We start from the raw sequence: 20,354 nt of genomic DNA, 5'->3' as shown, positions 1-20,354 counted from the left end.
TTTTTTTTGAGAAGCTACCTTTAGTAGAGCAAGAAGAGTGCCATGGATGTGATGCAAATCCAAATTGGGTTTTAGTAGGCTGACATGCATCTTTTTTGCTGACACTCTTCTAGCTTTGGTGCCCTAAGGGGGTGGTGATTCGAACCCCCAAAAATGGGTGCATCATGACAACAATTGTAGTGGTTACTATATGTGGATCCTTAGCCACCTTGCTAATATTGTTTTTCTATTGTGGATCATTGCAGTTTTCTCTATCATCATCATTCACCACTACCAAATGCCCTACTCTATCCATCACATAATGGGACCCATCATAATCACACAATTTTCTTTCCCCAACTCAGCAAGAATCTAGATTGCAACATCCAAACATATCTATGGATAGGAATTAAACATTGAGGTTCACCACACAATTTGCACTAAGCTTGTCTTTACATCACACATATGACTTTTCAAGACAACAATCCAACTATTGAAATTTGAGTATTGCAATTCTCTATTCTTTGAAGCACAAATCTTGTGGGGGCAAGATTTCATACTAAGAAGTGAAAGTATCTCCTTGATGTGGCCTATGAAAATGTCTTCTAGCTCATATTTTTCCTCTAAAAGAATGCCAATTTGAAGGGAAGGTCATCTACCATCATGTCCACCATCATTTTTTAGGTCTCTTTCATCTCATTATAACTATCCAAGCGCAATCATTTTTTCTTGATTTCCCATCTAAGAAGGAATAGTAACTATAGCATCCACTAATGCAAAGAAAACATTAAATGAAATAATAATAATCACGTTACTAATATAAAATCTAATAAAAAGTTCTTTCTTACCTTAGAACAAGGCAGTATGAAAGTGTCAACGTCTATTCTTTTAATCCAAAGAAAAGGCATCAACAAGCTACTAATAAATACATTGTCTAGTACTAACAAAACTTGAGATAAGGTCTTTTCTTAATAAAGCCTTACCTCCAAGGTTTTAGTTGGAACTTTGTAGGAACATAAAGAAAGAAGTTATTCAAATCACTATGCCTCCTTGATGTGCAACATGTCAACCAAAAATATCTCCCCTACTCCATCATAAAAGCTAGGTGTTAATTCATAACAACAATTTTGGGAGACATGACCTTTAAAGGTTTCAAACTTGATAGTACTCAACCACAAAATACACATGAAAAGTGCCAAAAGAAGTAGGTGACCAATCACAAAAGGTAGTATTTTGACTTCCTAAAAAATGTGCTTGTCATCCTCTTGGTTGTACCATAAAGGCAAGGCATAGGCCTCCATGTCTCTTACTTAGCCAAAGTTACTAAGGCCAATAAACATTATCTGTTATCCTAGTATGGATTGGTTGTGAAATTGGCCTTTATCCTAGTATTGATTGGTTGTAAGGTCAATATTAACATTTTCAAGATTTAAGAATCCTCTTTTGATGGTTTTTGCATGAATATTTTGGTTAGTTAACTAAACTTTGAATCCAATAGTTGCAATTGTTACTCTAACATATAAAGATCTTATTACTCCTTACACATGTAGAGGCCTTATGGTATCTCTTCACTCACTTTCTTTTCCATTTATATATTTTTCTTCCTTCCACTTGCTCATGTTGCAGTAGCATATACTTCCACATTTTGGAATTCTACTTGATTGTCCCCTCTACGTGGCAGTGCATGTGACCTACCAAATGGAAGCCATCAATACCTCTTAGTTGAACCAAATTTTTTTTACCCTTGACTCTCTTTTTCAAATTGGCTAAATAGGACATAATTAGGAGGTACAAGAGGAGGGCCATGAAACATTGAGTGCACCTTGGAGAATTGCACAATAGGAAGGAGTTGCTATGAGAGTGAGGAGGGGGTAAGTAGGAGTGGCATACGTGTAGAAAAGCGGGGGCACAAGTTTGTCTAGTGTCAATGGGCTTTGTTAAATCACTCTCACTTGGAGTGTCTCATTTTGTAGAAGTTCAATAAGACACCTCACATGTATGACATCAAGGTAATGGGCACAACATTGGTTTAGGGCAAGGCGAGGCTATGGCAATGGTGACTAAGAACTTGGGTATTGATAGTGCTGCAAGACAAGATGACGCTAAGGTGACACAAGAAATGGGATCTGCACGACATTAAGGGTTGTAGAGCTAGCGGTGGGAAACTTTGATATTATTGTTTCATGTTTATTGATCTATTACAACACATCTTTTGATCGCAATAAGGTGCACAAGTTATTATGACACTTGATTAATGTTAGTGTAGAGTTTGCACTGTTTTTGCCTGATTGCAAAGTTATGTGCTCCTTCAAGCTTCTTAATGTGCATGAGATGACTGCTGTCACTACTGCTAGCCATGATTTTCAGCCCAAATGTGATCGAAAAATTCAACAAATGCAGGCCCAAACTATCAGACAAGTGACCAAGGTACAAACATGTACCAACCAGCAATAACTGACCACGTAGAAGCAGAAATTTCAGATCTGTAAGTAAATTTTCAGAAGTACCAAACCATGTGCTACAGCACTCCACAACTGATTACAGCTCTTCCAAGGGTAAATACATCGCATTACATGAGAAGTCCCAAATTTTAGCTGCAATTTCTGTTGTACATGTATCCACGGGCACAAAATTTGACACGCATGGTCAAAAGCTCTAAAATTTTTGTGCTCAAAGTATCAACCATACATCTGCATTGTCTCTGACATGCATAGAACATGCCAATTTTGCCAAAATAGAGCAATTTCAGCAAAACCCCCAAAATTTTCCATGTGCTAGATGTCCAAATTGCATGGAATTAAACTCGCACATAAAATGACCAAATGGCACACAAATTTTGCCAAAATAGCAAAAGCCCCGAATTGCGCGGGATCCAATGTGCATCAATGTCAAGAAATTGGGTAAATTTCAGCCCAATTTTGCATGTACATGAAAAGCCCCAAATGTCGGAGGCAAGATGTCACAAATTCCTGCAACTTCTGAGACAAATGGTCTTGCTCTGCATCACAATCCCCAAATCCGAGAAAAGCCCAAAATTTTCGGGCCAAGATTGCACAAATCTGCACTCTGTGCTTCTACGCGTGAAACCCCATTAGAGCAAGGACCCCGCTTGCAAGAAAATTTACAAAAATGACAAAAAATGCCTAGAAATTGATGAATCTACTCCCGTTGACAAGTCGCCTGCTGTCATGTCCTATCGCCTTGCAGAAAACTGCCACCTGATGCCACGACATAAAAAATAATGGTTAGATGGCAATGCTACCAATGGGAAACTATGGGGATGGAGTCTCTCTAATTCACCTAAAGTTGTGATTGCAAAAATGCATGAGACATCAAGATCATGGACACAACATTCAGTTATCCTAGGAGAGAGTAGGATGTAAGAAGCTACAAATGACAATTGTGAATGAAGAGCTACAAGACCCTCACAATATAAGAAATAACATTAGGCCAAAAGTGGTGAAGGAAAATCACATGGCCAAGCCAACAAGGGATGGATGAAGAGGGTATGCTTGCAACAAGGATCTATGGAAAAGTAGTGAAGCACAAGGTAGGAAAAGAGGAGCCATCAGCACCCAAATTGATTAAGAAGAAAGAATGTGAATCTTGTGAACAAGGATATCTTTCCAATGTTGGAGACATGCATTTGGAATTTTTGAGCTTTTTTATGGTGATGCATTTGTGTGAATGGTGGTGCATTCGTCTCTTTTGGTTTTGTGTTGTAATGTTAAGCTCAACCAAAGAATTGGGTCAATGATATTGTGGTTGTGCTACAAGAAAATGACAATGTGGATGTGGGCTCAAAGCAAGTACATGACTCTATGGATGTCGATGTGTCCATTAGCCCATTGGTTGATGTCCAAGATGGCAAGGGAAGATGGGTGTAGTTGTGTTACATGGATCTCTTTTGTTCAAAGAGGCACATGTGTACCTAAAGATGGACCCTGGTAATCTGTCACCTCAAAATGGATTGGTGTACAAATCCCATACGAGCAACTTGGGAAGAGCAAGTCCAAGAGAAAGCAAGAAAGTATATAGCTACATAATATGATAAGGAGCACACAATTGCTCACATCGTATGACATGTAGCAAAAATTCAACAAAAACTATGGAATACGAGCTATCAGCATGTGTGAAAGTCTCCAAGGCTTGGAATCTTCTATTGGGCGAGTTACATGTTAGAGACCAAATTGCATGTTAGATTAGTGTAAAGAGAGCTACCAAATATAGAGCATCCAAATATGATATGAGGTCACAACTATTTAGATAATTTCAACACAAAAAATTTAACTGCTAATATATTTTACCACTATATATAAAGTTAAGAACTAAAATATGGCATAGCAATTACTTTTAGGTTTTTGAATGGAAAAACCTTAGAGTGTGAAATGAATTCTAGGTAACAATAAATGAAGCATAATGCTATAGTAGTATGGATATACGCCATATTGTTTTATATAACTAAGATATTTATATTATGAAAAGTATTAACTTATTTGTTAATTATAACTTTAATCTTCTTTAGTGATCATTTGTATTGAATCATTGATCATTAGTACTATTAAATTTATCTGATTGGACCTCTTTAGTGATAATTTGTATTGAATAATTGATTATTAGTACCATTATAGTATTGTTTATAGAATAATTTGCTATTTTTTGTGTGGTCCATTTTTGGAAAGCTTTTATGGCTTTCTTTAAAAAGCAGCAAAATTGTGTTTAAAATTGAAAACTAGGATAAAAAGTTAGTTTTGATTGTTTGTTCCTCATCCAAAGTCAATTTTCAAAAGCTTTGAGAGTCATTTTGGAGGCTTTGGTAGATTTCAAACACAATTGTGATGGCAAAATATCATGCATGCAAAAATCTTTGCAACTATTTCCACAAGCTTTAGGAGAGTCTTCACACACAAAATCTTGTATTTTGATTGAAACATGTATTTTTTTTGCAAGTGGGCATAAGCTATGAATGTAAATAACTATGTGAATCAATATTCCATAATGGACATTACAAGATATAGGCCTCATACCAAAGTTCAAAGCGATGCAAATGTTCATTAAAAAATTGCCCCTATCTTCAGTAAAAGCGTCGGTATAAATGTCTCCACAAAATCGTCACAGAAACCGTCGGTATAAACGTCTCTACAAAAGCGAGGCATAATTGCGATGGCAATCTATGACATGCATAATGTCGTGTGCAAATAAATCAATAACGGTTACAGAGAAAAAAAATTGTGGCAGGGCAGGAAGGTGTCCCACCACATATTGCACCATGTGCTATATAATATTCTACAAAGGAATTACATATTGGGCATGCAATGGTCATCAAGATAACCGCAAAATCTACTTGAACCCACAAGACTGATGATTCATAGAATAAGTACAAGAGAAGTGATGTAAACTCATGGCATTACATGGAACCATGGATAGAGAGGAGATCTAAAACAAACATGAAATTCTATGTGTAATTATCGCAAGATATGATTTTATACAAAGGATGATAAGTATATCTAAGGAATAGTACATGGAAGATGCCTACACAAATCACATGACCAAAAAAGAAGAGAGTGTGTGCTCCATGAATCCAAGCATGAGCTATAGATCCTCGCCATGAGAAAGCTCGTCCCGACGCAAAGGAGCATCGAACGGACTCTACAAAATGAACAACTACACATCAATCCACCATATATAATGCATTTTAAAAAAATAGTGATTACGGACAAGAAAGATGATTGACTTATTGGGCCGCCGCGCGCATGCAGTCTATAGATGAGTGTAGTGAGACCCAAAATACAATTGTTAGAAACACGATTGTTAGTACAAGTAATATTGCAAATAAGAAAGAGAGAAGAACAAAATAAAAAACTTACAAAGTCCTTTAGATAAGTCTTGTGGCCACCACTCCCCAAATGATGCATGAACCCTGCCTACAATCGTACCCTCGCTGCCTCCCACTCTGCTATCTTGGAGAATCTATAGCCTCCTCCTAGAGTCTCTGCCAATCATCTGTGTCTAGCCACTCATCCTTTGAGGTGCCACTCTTGAGTGCCTTGCGTGCGTCCCGATCATCTATGTGACATGTATGCATGCATACACTCCATCATCCACCCAATGGAAAACCTCCCTGTCATGGTAGGTACCAGAAACTCCTCATGCAAGGATGCCATTGTATAGTCCTTGCTCCCCTCGGGTATAATCTTCCAATTGTCCAAGATGTTGTGCCTAGTCATCTATGAGGTATCCATACCCCTTTGGAGTACGTCTAAGGCGTTCCTCTCCCACATACTACTACGCTCTTGGGCATAACTAGGAGACCCTTTGTATATCAGGTGTACCCACAGGGGTAGTATCTTTCAGAGTAGCACCCATAGGGGTGCCATCTGTGGACAATTGAGCAGAACTCAGAGTCACTAGAGTAGATGTCCCCATAGATGTGACAAATCCTAGAGGTGACAAGTATTGACCAAAATGACGAGACACATACGGTGCCTCCACAACACCCACCTGAGCCACCCTCTTTGGAACTTGTATGAGAGCAAGGAGTAACATCCCTTTCTGGAACCGATTACAAGCTTATAGTATCCAAATCTCCACAGTACCCCCCAAAATCACTCCCTTTGTTTGGGCCCAGTCTAGAGTGTTGACCTCGTCTACTGGAAACTGAAGCATCAGAGCATGCCGAAGTATAGATCTCACAAAACGACCCGATGGTGTATGAGACAGTGCCATATCTCTAAATCGGGCCATCTGATCTCGAGACATGTGTGAATATCTCTTGCAACTCCTCGTTGCTCATCTCTCGACTCATTCTACTCTCCACGGATCGTCAAAGGTAACTTGCACAAATAGAAAATGATGTTAGCATAATAAATATAAAGATTTAAGTAAAGCATGGTAATATAACTTTGAAAAAGATTATGCTAATTAAAATACATATTCTAAAGTACCCTTAAAAGTGATTCATCAATGAATTGAGTAGGCAAAACACAACAAGTATGACCCAGCCTATGGTCCCATGTCAATCTCTTGGCACAACTCTGCGTACACTGGAAGGTCTATAGATGGGTCACCAAAGAAGGAGGAGTCCACTTCATTCTCAAAGAAGTCCTAGCATCTGACCCCTCCACCTGCATACTCTCCTTGTCTACACTGGGAACATTGCTTTCATTATACATTTCGCACTCCAAGGAGCTGATGGCACAACATACTACCTTGAGGTTATCAGGGGTTTGGATTTGTTCAATATCACATATAAGAGTGAATCAACATTTATGACTATTCAGTGTTGTGAAAAAAAAAAAATCATGCACCTATTCACAATGGGCCGGTAGGAAAAATGTGTCATGTAGATCCATCCATCTTTTCTCGGAATCTATTTTTAGAAATATAGATGGGCCTCGTCGAACAGTTTTCCTAGCTCCTTCCGATACCACTTTGAACCACTATACATTGAATATGATCATGGAGAAGCTACGGTAATCCACTGATATAACAATTTGCAAGTTTCCAAAATACTCCTTCTCATCTATAGTAGTGTTTGGATCCATGTCCCGCCGTCAATTGTCTTGCTTGAACTTTGCCATGACACCACAATCCATTGTGGAGTACATTTTGTTGATGCACTCAATGCGAAAATGTCACCCGCGCAACCACGCTACACTGAAGATTTTGTACTGTACATTGAAATAGTTAGATTAGTTATCACATATAAAATCTAGATATGATAACTTATAAAACATGCGGTCACCTTTGAACTACATCTCCTCAAGAATTCCAACTCCTCACTAGAGACCTCTATCCCTTTGCGAGAAGCTATGATGATCAAAGCTCCATGTCACCATCACACAGACATAAACCATGGTATCTCCTGCATGCCCTTAGGATATCAAATTGGTCAATGGCATGTACTGTGTCAAAATTTTGATCGCGCTTATTTTCAATCTTTCTTGACCTACTCGTACCTAGCAAGCCACTTCTCCATGGATGCATGATGCAATATACAAAAATGATTCACTTTCTCCTCCATTGTAGCATCCATCCTTTTTTCTACCCCATTTCCAACCACCACATCTTCGGTCAGCAGTCTATCATCATCCTTCAGCGACCATAGCATATTGTTGTGTGAATCCACTGTTGATAGCCACTCTGAAATATGTACTAATGCCTCCGACACTAGCCAACCTTTAGCCATGCTACTTTCTGACCGATCTCGTTGTCGCATAAAGTCCTTCAAGGTTTTCATGAAGTGCTTTAAGAAGAACATCCAACGCGTATGGATAGGTTTTGCAATCTCCACTTTATCTATAAGATACATGAGGAGGTGAGTTTGTATCGTGAGCATGCTAATGGGCATGTACTTCTCAAAGAGACATACCGTCTCCACCACTCCCCGCCTTGCAGATTCAATAGAGGATGCCTTGATCTCCTTTTGTGAGATCCATTGCACTAAATTTGACAACCTGTAAATTGCCTCGCGTATTTCTGGATTGAGGCATCCTGCGATCGCAATCGATAGTACAGACTGCCACAAAAGAAGAAGCATTATGAACACTGACTATACACTAAATAGCAAAATAGGTAGGCTACTTGCAATCGAGGCTAGTACAAATCTGACATATCTTATGCCAATCATGGGATTTTAGCCATGATAATTAGTCATCTTTAGAGAAAATTTGAGGGAATGCATCATACCTGTCGGGGTGTAGATATCTCTGATAAATTGCTTCACAATGCACTCTTCTTTAGTGGATAGACCCAAGAAGCATGAGGTAGTTGCAAGCGACCATCAGTGCTTGACTATGGCCAAAGTGTCTCCATCTTGCCTACCTCCTTCAAATCCATTCATGCCCATGCAGTGTCTCTCTGTCCTGTGATGTGGTCCCATAATAAGCCGTCCACATTATTGAAAATATGCATGGGATCCAACAAATGGTTGATTTGCAAGTGGGACCAATACGTCAACTCGTGTAGAAAACCGAGAACCACTACATTTCGTTTGGATGCGACTCTGTGTGGACCATTTTCAACTTGTACTAGCTTTGGACATTCATTCATACTAGAGGTTGTCCAAGAAAACCTTCCCTTAGTTCATGACCCTCTGGTAATAAAGTAGCATGTCCTTGATATACCATCTTCTTCATGGTTCGTGACCTTCGAGGAGGTTCACACAACAGACATGCATGATAACCTGAGGTAATCAGACTTGTCCCAACACCCCTATTTAGTCAACACAAACTTGAACAAGTTATGTTAAATATCACCAATAAGAACGGAAGCCTACTTACTTGAGCACTCCCCGAATCCCGAAAATTCATGCATGGTCCACATGAGAATGGCTCGTATATTGGTGGACCATCGACCATCGCGTTTGCTCATGTCTTCCACGGCAACCCCCTTCTCCCACAAAATCTTGAGCTCATCAACTAATGGACGGAGATAGACGTCCATATTCTTAACTTTGTAGTGCCTGTCACTAAATTGATTCTAATAAAGGTGGGTTTTCATAAACAGGGTGGACAGGTAATTGGCCTCTAAATGGTCTCAATAAACTAATGTGAAATGTATTGTGAATTTTCCAATGAGATGGTAATTCTAACTTGAATGCATTATCATTAATTTTATGAATGATTCTAAATGGTCCATAGAATCTAGGAGCTAATTTGACAACTGGATGTCTATCTACACTTTGTAGTCTACGTTTTTCTATTCTCAGCCAAACATAATCATCAATTTTGAAATTCATAGCTTGTCTTTTCTTGTTGGCTTGTTTGGTATATGATTGCTGGGCTTTAGCAATCATATCCTTAACTTCATCAAAAATACTGTTATGCATACTAGCAATATCATCAGCACTCTGAATTCTATTTGACAAAGATGCAACAGGTGTAGATAATCTATATCCATAAATAACTTCAAACGGTGCTTTCTTTGTAGATGTGTGCAGTGTATTGTTATATGCAAACTGTAATAAATGCAAATGAATGTCCCATGTCTGAGGTTTAGAGATAGTATATGCACATAAAAGATCTAGAATGGTGATGTTTGTGGCTTCTGTTTGTCCATTAGTTTCGGGATGAAATGCAGATGAGAAATCAATCTTTGTGCCTAGATTAACAAACAGTGTAATCCAAAAATTGTTACAAAATCTAGAATCACGATCTGAAATGATAACTTTTGGCAATCCATGGTTAGTAAAAACAGTTTTCAAAAATAACTGTACTGCTTGTGATGATGTTAAAGTTTTCTTACATGGAATGAAATATGCTTGTTTATTAAATCTATCTACAACTGTCCAAATCATATCATGGTTAGATTTAGTATTTGGTAAACCAGTAATAAAATCCATAGAAATTTGTTCCCAAGGTTTAGATGGAATAGACAAAGGCATAAGTAATCCATACTGTTTACCATGATGTCTCTTAACTCTTTGACAAATCAAACATTCAGAAACGAAGTTAGATACATCTGCATCCATATGCGGCCAATAAAAATCTTTAGTTAACATACGTAAAGTAGATATGATACCTCTATGACCTTGATATGGGGGACAATGAATTTCATTCAAAACAAAAGATTGGAATGGAATAGTAACACACAATCTCTTTTCATAAAACATAAATCCATCATTATATGACAATGAATCAACAGGAATGAAATTATTTTGAACTAATTTATTCCAATCAGAATGAAAAGTAATATCCTGGTGATATGTATCTTTCATAGCAATCAAAGAATCAAAAGATATGACAGAAATATTATGAATTGCAGGTCTTCTACTCAATGCATCAGCCACTACATTTTCTTTTCCAGGTTGGTATTGAATGATAGGATGAAAACTTTGAATGAAGGAAGCCCATTTGATATGACGGTCAGAGATTTGGGGTTGGCTAAGTAAATGTCTAATACTTTGCTGATCTATCTTTATCATAAATTCTGAACCCATTAAGTAGTGTTTCCACTGTCTTAATGCTTGTACAACTGCTAATAGTTCTTTGTCATAGGTGGAATATTTCAGCTCAGAGGGTTTCAGCTTACAACTAGAATATGCTATAGGATGATTGTCTTGCATAAGTATGGCTCCTATTCCTGATCCGCTAGCATCGGTCACTACTAGAAAGAATGGTCTATTAAAGTCAGGCAACTGTAGAACAGGGGCATTGGTTAATGCATATTTCAGTAAGTCAAAGGATTTCTGTTGATTTTCAGTCCATTGATAAACAATTCCTTTCTTGAGAAGTTTGGTTAATGGTAAAGCAAGTAATGAAAAATTACGTACAAACTTCCTATAGAAACTAGCAAGACCAAGGAATGAGCGTAACTCATGCACATTTTTAGGAACAGGCCAATTCAATATTGCATCAATTTTCTTAGGATCAACTTTAATTCCTTCAGATGATACAATATGACCTAAATACTCAATTTCTGTCTTAAAGAATTCACTCTTTTCAGGATTTGCATACAGTTGATTTTCTTTCAATAATTGAAAAACTAATGACAAATGCTCATAATGTTCTTTCTCATTTTGACTAAACACCAAAATATCATCAAAGAAAACAATTACACAATACTGATATTTCAAAAAGATACGGTTCATCATTCTACTAAAGGTAGCAGGTGCATTAGTCAATCCGAAAGGCATGACTAAAAATTCGTAATGACCAAACTGTGTTCTGAATGCAGTCTTGAATATGTCAGACTTATCTAGCCTCACCTGATGATAACCAGACTTAAGGTCAATTTTACTAAATATAGAATATCCTTGCAGTTTATCCATAAGGTCATCAACTCTAGGAATAGGGTACCTATTCTTTACAGTGATCTTGTTTAAAGCTCGATAGTCAATACACATACGATAGGTATTATTCTTTTTCTTGACTAATAATACAGGTGCACCGAATGGAGAACTGCTAGGTCGAATCAAACCTCTATTTAGTAATTCCTCAACTTGACTCTAGAATTCTTTTTGCTCTATCTGGTTGTGCCTATATGGTGCTTTGCAAGATGGTTGTGTGCCAGGGATCAAATCAATCTTATGGTCTTCTGGACGTGAAGGAGGTAAACCTGGTGGTAGGTCTTCTGCAAAACAGTCCTTAAAATATGCAAGAAATTCCTTATGCCTAGGGTGCATATGATTTTCCTTTGCTTGCAATTCATTCACCCAAATGAGATATGATTTACTACTCTTGCGTAATGCACGTTTAGCTTGAGTATGCGAAAGCAGCGGAAAAACATTAGATGCATGATTTTCCTTGAAAATTAATATTCATTGTGTTTGTAGAATAATCTATATCTGGGTTATGCTGGTGTCGCCAAGGCATTCCTAAAATAAAGTCACTCGACTGTAATGGAACAACTAAGAAATTTCTCCTTTCAGTGTATGAACCAATTTGAATCTCTAAGTCTTGCACTTCTTGTGTACCATTATACCTAGTGCCTAAAAATGCAGCTTTTATGCGATAATGTGTAGGTACAGTCTGTAATTTCAATTCCTTTACCAATTTTGCTAAAATAAAATCATGAGTACTACCGTCATCATGCAAAATAGTCTTTTCCTTTCCATGCACCAAACATTTCATAGTCAATAATGAATGTGGAGTAGGCATAACTGGTAAAGTATCGGAAGTAGTAGTGACGTCGTCCTCATCTTCAGTGAAATCAGGCATATCCTCATGTTCGTCTTCGTCCATGGCTCCAAGATAATTGATATGAGCTGGTGGCTTCTTTGAATGACAATTTGCTGCGAGATGTCCAGACTGGTGGCATTTATAGCATACTATTGGCTTGGCTTTGGTTACATTATTTGCAATGGCGGGAAGTCTAGGTACATTTGGATTTGCTTGTGGAATAGGCTTAGGATTTGGATTGACATTGGATGGTAATGCAGGTGGTTTAACCCAATTCTTGCGGAAAGATGATGAAGAGAAACGACCTGGATTAAATCTTCTAAAATTGGAATTGAATTGTTTAGATCCATAATTACCATTGGCTTGGAATTACTGTGGTCGTCTGTCTCTACCTCGTAACTTATCTTCAGTGTCGTGAGCTAGTGAAATGGCGTCTTCAAGAGTAGCAGGCTTGAACATGTTCACTTCAGCGTAGTAATGTCCAAGAAGTCCAAACATATACTTCCACTTATGTGTCGTCTCTGGTACGTCTTCAAGCATGCGTAGCTGTAAGAGTGCATTCCAAAAATGCTCTGTATACTGAGGTATAGGCTCACGATCCCGTTGTTGGAGTAGATCCCATTGCTTGATAGCTTTCTCATGAAATTGCGGTGGAAGGAAATTCTGCATGAACTTCTTCTTGAAATCTTCCCAAGTAGCAGGACATTCTATGCTCTTGCGTACTACAGTCCACCAAAGTGATGCTCTGTTTATCAAATGATTAGTAACACACTTGATTTTATCTTTTTCTGGATAAGTTTCCTTATGGAAATAGTCATCAAACTGACTTATAAATGCTAGAACAGTCTTTCCTTCTCATATGCCACTGAAAGTGCGAAATTTGAAACTTCGTTTACTTATCTTTGATTCCTTGCGAATGGTTTGAGCTTCAAGGGTGGCGTCGATGGTACATCGAATCAAATCTTCAGCTTGAGGTTCTTCTTTGTCGGTAGACGCTCTTTGTAATTTTGCCAATTGCGCTTGCAATGCTTGCCTAGCCCTTCGTTCTTCTTCCAATTGCATCATGATTAAGTCCAGCTTTTGCTCCATCGTAGGCTCAGGTAGGTCGTCTTCAGCCATAAGATCATCCATATGTGGTTCCGTCATCCTGTAAAACTCAAAATACCTTTCTCACTCAAAATCAGGTTAGCGGGATGAGCGTAGCTCAAATTCGGGGTTACAAGGCTTATGTGTTTTTGGGTATTTCTTTCTCAATCTTCAGAAAATGTGCGATTTTTCCTTCTTCGTATGCTGAAAATACTTCAGCAAACCTGTGTATGGGTAGAGTACCTTCCAACGAACAACTTTGTAGTTCGGAGTTTCTGTGCAGGAACAACCCTTCTAGGAGTTTTGAGCACAAGTCAGTTCTGACTCCAGTTGACTAGTCTGACTTGCAGAGTTGCAGACTTAGGTGACTTGCAGAGTTGCAGACTTACAGAACTTAGCCGACTTAGTGAGCTTGCAGAACTTGATCACAGATGACTTGCAGAATTTGATCTCTGAGGCGCGGGACCTGGAGTTTGATGACTTGCTTGTCTTGTCTGACTTGATTAAGGCTTAATGTATTAAGCTTAATAGATTAAGCTTGATAAGGGAGCTATGAACTAGGAAAATGGCGCAATCATGGGGGGGGCCGTTTTTTCCGCCACGCGGAATTTTCGGACATACTCTGAGATGAAACGATTGAATTTGTGAAGCTATTAAGCTTCTAATCCAAGCTTATTGATTAGTAATCTTAAGCTTTGAAGCTTGATGAAAAGAAATTACTCTGTATATCCACGACTTGTTGATGGAGATGAGGGAGTGGTCCTCCGCCTGTACAGCCTGGTCCTTCGCGATTTGATGATAGAAACAGGGGTTCTTAATCACCAGAAGTCTGCCTGTATCGACGGTTCGCGACGAGATTGACCGTAGAGCCCGATCGTTCTAGGAGCTCCGCCTTCGCACGAGATGGGTAGCGATTGGAAGCTCTTGATCTCAGCTCCGCTTTGATACCACTGGTGCGCAGATCGGTCGTTGTATGCTCACGTAGTGAATCCCGGAAGGTCCCCAAGAACAATGAACTCTACCTTTTTGCACAAATTACAATGTAAAAAGCATGAACGACAAGAGCAAGAGACCAATTGGGTTCAATCTCCCCCCATGCCTTGTGTGAGCGCTTCACAAAGCATGTATTTTATGTATATTTCCATCTTCATGCTCAATAATAGCCCAATTTACAAAAATATGACAAGCTTTTAGCTTTTGAGTTTGCTTTTACAAAAATAGGAGATAAAGCTAATGGACGGTGCCCATAGAGTCTGGCACGCCCAACACAATGTCCAAATAGAAATAACATATCCGTGTGCATAGGCGCATACAAAATAATAATCAATAATCGATGCCTCAATAGACATGACAAAATATAGGCGTGGCGCCTATCAAAATATAATCCATAGGTCGAATACTCGCTAGACTCCAATGCTTTCCTCCGCCACTGCTGCTATCTCTATACATCAACTGAAGCATTCACAATCGTTAGTAAAATAATACAATTAAACCGACAAAAGTGAATACCTAGTAGTCTTCAGCTACATAAATAAATCAACTAGTTAGAAATAAATCCTAACCTTAATTTATTATGAGTGCGCACTCTAAACTCATAAACGTTTATTAATTTAATATGCATTTTGCGGAATCACCCGCTATGGAATCACCCATGTACACACTAAATTAATGAAACGCCCGAAAAGGACAGCGTCCCCATCAACTTCTCGCACAAAGAATCCACTTTGTGTATGAGCCCCGGTCGTCAAAGTTTACGAAATCCACCGTAAAATCTCACGGAATCCACCGTGGCACGGAATCCACCGTGGAATATGCCTCCTGGCATCACCAAGAGGAGGAGAGAAGGTGCAAATGTTGCGGAAGCCCTGCTGAAATCAAGTTCCAAGGGAGGAGAGAAGGTGCAAATGTTGTGGGAGGAGAGAAGGTGCAAGTGCTACGGAAGCTCTGCTGAAATCAAGTTCAAGAGGAGACCCCTACACATATTGTGTAGGAGAGAAGGTGCAAGTGTTGCAAAAGCTCTGCTGAAATCAAGCTCCAAGAGGATATTCCTACACATATTGTGTAGGAGAGACCCAAGAAGGATCAAAAGATGCAAACTTCCAAGTTGTGCAAGTGTTAGCCGGTTGTATACCGTGCAAGGAACCATGATCTTCCCAAGATCTACAACTAAGAACTGGTTTATGTGTAACGAAGGAGCTTGCTTCTTGTCAATAATATAACTCCACAAGGGGGGGGGACTGGCCCATCTTCTAGTCTCTAATGTGTTGTCAATCTCTCTGTCTCTGTCTCTGTCTCTGTCTCTCTCTCTCTCTCTCTCTCTACATCTTTCTTTTCTCTCTCTGCGCTAGCATAATATTCACTATATATCTTTTAGGTATATAAGAAAGTCAAGCGTGTATCTCTAATCTTATAACAACACCCAAGAACGAGCAAGCTAAGGATCAAGTGTCCTTTCTTCGTAGAAAGCCATGGAAGGATGTTGTAGTTAACAAGGATTATAGGCCATACACTATAAGAAGTTGAGCAGAGACCAAATGGATTTATGCCATCCATAGCAAGTTTGAGCCGAAGATTCCTTGGCTCTCGTGCAAAGCCTGGCAAGGTGGAGTCAATGTGGCTCCATGCGTGTGAATCTACTGATATTCTTTGGATTCCATCTATGGATCTATTCTACACATGCCACATTGTCAAGCTTGCCATGCTTGATGTACGAAATTTGTGACGTATACGTGGTATAAGTGGAAAGTGTCTAAGAACTTTCTGAGGGATGGTTTGCCCTTGTAAGTCATATCAATGTATGTGAGCACCATACTTTGGATATGTCTTCATAGTCTCGTAGTCTCCTCAAAACAACACACAAGCATTGACACATGCATGGATGCTATTGTAGTCCATGCCAAGCTTTCGTAATACTAGTCGCGTTGTCAAGATTGTGGGAGAGAAGGAAGGAGTCTCACTTGAAGCTTTCTTGCTTGCACAATGGGAGAATACACACAAGGGTGGAGGCTGAAAACAGTTTTCCTCTTCTTAGTTGTGTAAGCCAAAAAGAACTCTCATACAAAGAAATAGAAGAACCCTATATATGGGTCTCAAACCAAACTCAACTAACTAAGGTGGCATACTAACCAAGCCACGAACTAGAGTAGATAAGGATAGCTATCATGTAGCTATTATTCATGGGCGGTATACCAACCGCATCTGCAACTAACACGTCGGTGACATAAATGCACAACGGTCACCCTGGCATATCACGAGTGGAGCTCGATATCTCAACACTCCCCCTCGAGCTCAATCCCAATTCCTGCACACCAAGCAGGTCTCTGAACTTGCGCAGCTTCTCTGCGCCCAATGCCTTCGTAAATATGTCAGCTACCTGATCCTCTGTGCTGACATAAACTAGATCAATAAGACCTAGTAAAACCCTCTCCCGCACATAGTGATAATGCACCTCAATGTGCTTTATTCTAGCATGATAGACTGGGTTATTTGCCAAGTATATACTACTCATGTTGTCACAATAAATGACAACTGGCCCATCTGTAGGCTGATGCATATCATAAAGTAGCTTATGCAACCAAGCTACCTCACATGCAGCCATTGCTGCACCCCTGTACTCAGCCTCTGTGCTCGACAAGGCAACTGTAGGCTGTTTCTTGCTGCTCCAAGTGACTGCAGCACTCCCAAAAGAGAACACATATCCACTAGTAGATCTTTTATCAGAAATACTACCAGCCCAGTCAGCATCAGTGTATCCATGCAGCTGTATCTGAACCCCAGTCTCATAAAATAGTCCATACTGCAATGTGGACTTCACATACCTGAGTATGCGTCTAGCCGCATCCAAATGTGGTTTCCTTGGAGCCTGCATAAACTGACTTACCAATCCAACAGCATAGCTCAAATCTGGCCTGGTAATAGTCATATAAATCAAACTTCCTACTATGCGTCTGTACATAGTAGGGTCTTCTAGAAGCTCACCTGCATCTGTGCTCAGCTTCACATTCTGCTCCAAAGGAACTGAAATAGGCTTACAGCCTGTCATCCCATATTTGGACAGCATGTCCAATCCATACTGCCTCTGCAAGAGCTGTATCCCACTTGGTGATCTAATCACCTCAATGCCCAAGAAATAACGCAGCTCTCCCAAATCCTTCATCTCAAACTTCTGCTTCAATAGCATTTTCACATGAAGGATATCTTCATCACTGTCACCTGTCATAATCAAATCATCAACATAAATGACAAGTAGCATAATACCTTTCTCTGTTTTTCTCACATAAAGTGAGAAATCTGCCTTGGAAATCTGAAAGCCAATAGTGACAAGATACTGTCCTATCTTGTCAGACCATGCTCTAGGTGCTTGCTTCAAGCCATACAAGGCTTTCTTCAACCTGCAAACAAACTCAGGATGAACAGCATGCACATAACCTGGTGGCTGCTCCATATAGACCTCTTCTTGCAAATCACCATGCAAGAAGGCATTCTTTACATCCATCTGATGTAAAGACCATCCCTTTGATGCAGCCATAGTAATGACTGCTCTTACGGTTGCCATCCTTGCAACCGGACTGAATGTTTCTTCATAGTCGATGCCATATGTTTGTGCATACCCCTTGACTACTAATCTTGCCTTGTATCTGTTCACAGAACCATCTGCATTGTGCTTCACCTTATAAACCCACTTACAGCCAATTGCATTTTTACCTTTAGGCAAAGGTACCAATTCCCATGTAGCATTTGCTTCCAAGGCATCCATTTCTTCATCCATGGCTTTCTCCCATTTTTCTTTTCCCATGGCTTCCTCAAAAGAAGTGGGTTCTGGTTCCTGTATCACTTTAACCATGTATGCATAGTGAATGGCTGTAAATCCATCATATTTCAGCCTATCCACAGGATACCTAGCTCTCGTAGACCTGCGCAAAGTAGGTTCACTCCCAGGTGCTCTCAAAACATCCCTGGTCTTCCTTACTCTAGGTGTAACAATAGAAGGAATACCCAACTCATCATCAATGCTCTGTTCTGAGCCACTGGATTCACCATCCACATAAGAGTGACCTGCATTCACATCATACATGGGCTGATCAACCTTCTCTTTTCCTTTTCGTGATACCTACATACCACTATCTGCATTACTTTGAGAAGATTCTCCTGATCTCAATCTGCCTGTCCATGGCGAAGAATGTGAACCACTGCTAGAGGATGCTCCAGGTCCACTAATATTTTGTGACTGCTGCTGTGAATTCTGTGCAGCATTACCATTTTGTGCATCTACATCATCAATCACATTTACTGGTTTATACCAGCTACTCATCTCATCAAAAACAACATCTCTGCTCATTGTAAACTTACGAGTAGAAGGGTTATAGCATCTATACCCTTTTTGCTGCAGAGAGTAACCAATAAAGATGCACTTCTCAGCTTTTGGATCCAACTTGGATCTCAACTCATCTGGCACATGTACATAGGCAATGCAACCAAAAATTTTCAAATGAGAAATATCTGGTTTCCTACCAGTATACCTCTCCTCTGGAGTCATTCCATGTATTGCTGCAGTGGGAGTCGTGTTCATTATGTAGACTGCTGTAGCAACTGCTTCAGCCCAATAAAAATCTGGCAAGTCTTTTTCATTGAGCATGGCACGAGATACCTCTCCAATATGCCTATTTTTCCTTTCTGCAATTCCATTTTGTTGTGGGGTATGACTGCATGAATATTGCTGCTTTATGCCATGCTCCTGCAGGAACCTTGCAAACTCATTTGAGAGGTACTCTCCCCCTCCATCTGACCTTAGGCATTTTATCTGCAGGCCTGTTTCTTTTTCAACCATAGCTTTAAGAGTTTTAAAATGCCCAAAAACTTCACTTTTCTTTTTCATAAAATACACCCAAACTTTTCTGCTATAGTCATCAATAAAAGTGACAAAATAATGATAGCCTCCAAGAGATGCAGCTTTAGTTGTCCACACATCAGAGTGGATTAATTCCAATGGCTTCTTACTCTCTTGAACATGTCTAGGAAATGGTTTCCTTGCCTGTTTTCCAAACTGACAGGCTTCACATACCTTATGCATTTCTGCAACCTTGAATTTAGGCAATCCTGCAACAATATTTTGGGCCTGCATTGATTTAAGTCGCTGTACATTAACACGACCAATGCGTTTATGCCAGATATCAATATCTGCAACTACACCGGTCCCATGTGCAAACATTGCTGCACTCAATTCAGACATGTCTGCATCCAATGTAAACATTCTGCCCTTCTTCTTTCCTTTTTCTATCAAGCGACCTTTATTTTTCATATCCTCAACAAAGCATCCATGAGGATTAAATCTGACCTGCAAGCCCTGCTCAACCATTTGACCAACAGAAACCAGATTCTTGGTGATATTCGGGACATGAAATACATCGGACATGTATTTCTTTTTTCCATCCTGCATAGACAAAGGAATTTTTCCAATCTGCACAATAGGATGTGCAGTATCATCACCAGTCTCCACAAATCCTGGTTTTTCCATTTTCCTTGCATCCTCCATCCATTCTGCATGACCTGTCATATGGTTTGATGCACCTGAGTCAACATACCATACATCATTGCTTTCTTCTGCACTTGTCACAGAATTGTTCATGTGCTGCACCATAAACAAATGCTCATTTTTGTCATCACCCTGTC

Source organism: Lygodium microphyllum, chromosome 11, assembly GCF_053477565.2.
Source record: "Lygodium microphyllum isolate KBCC chromosome 11, Lygodium_microphyllum_v1.1.10, whole genome shotgun sequence".
In the NCBI taxonomy this organism is placed as follows: domain Eukaryota; kingdom Viridiplantae; phylum Streptophyta; class Polypodiopsida; order Schizaeales; family Lygodiaceae; genus Lygodium; species Lygodium microphyllum.
Note: the sequence above shows the minus strand (reverse complement) of the source record.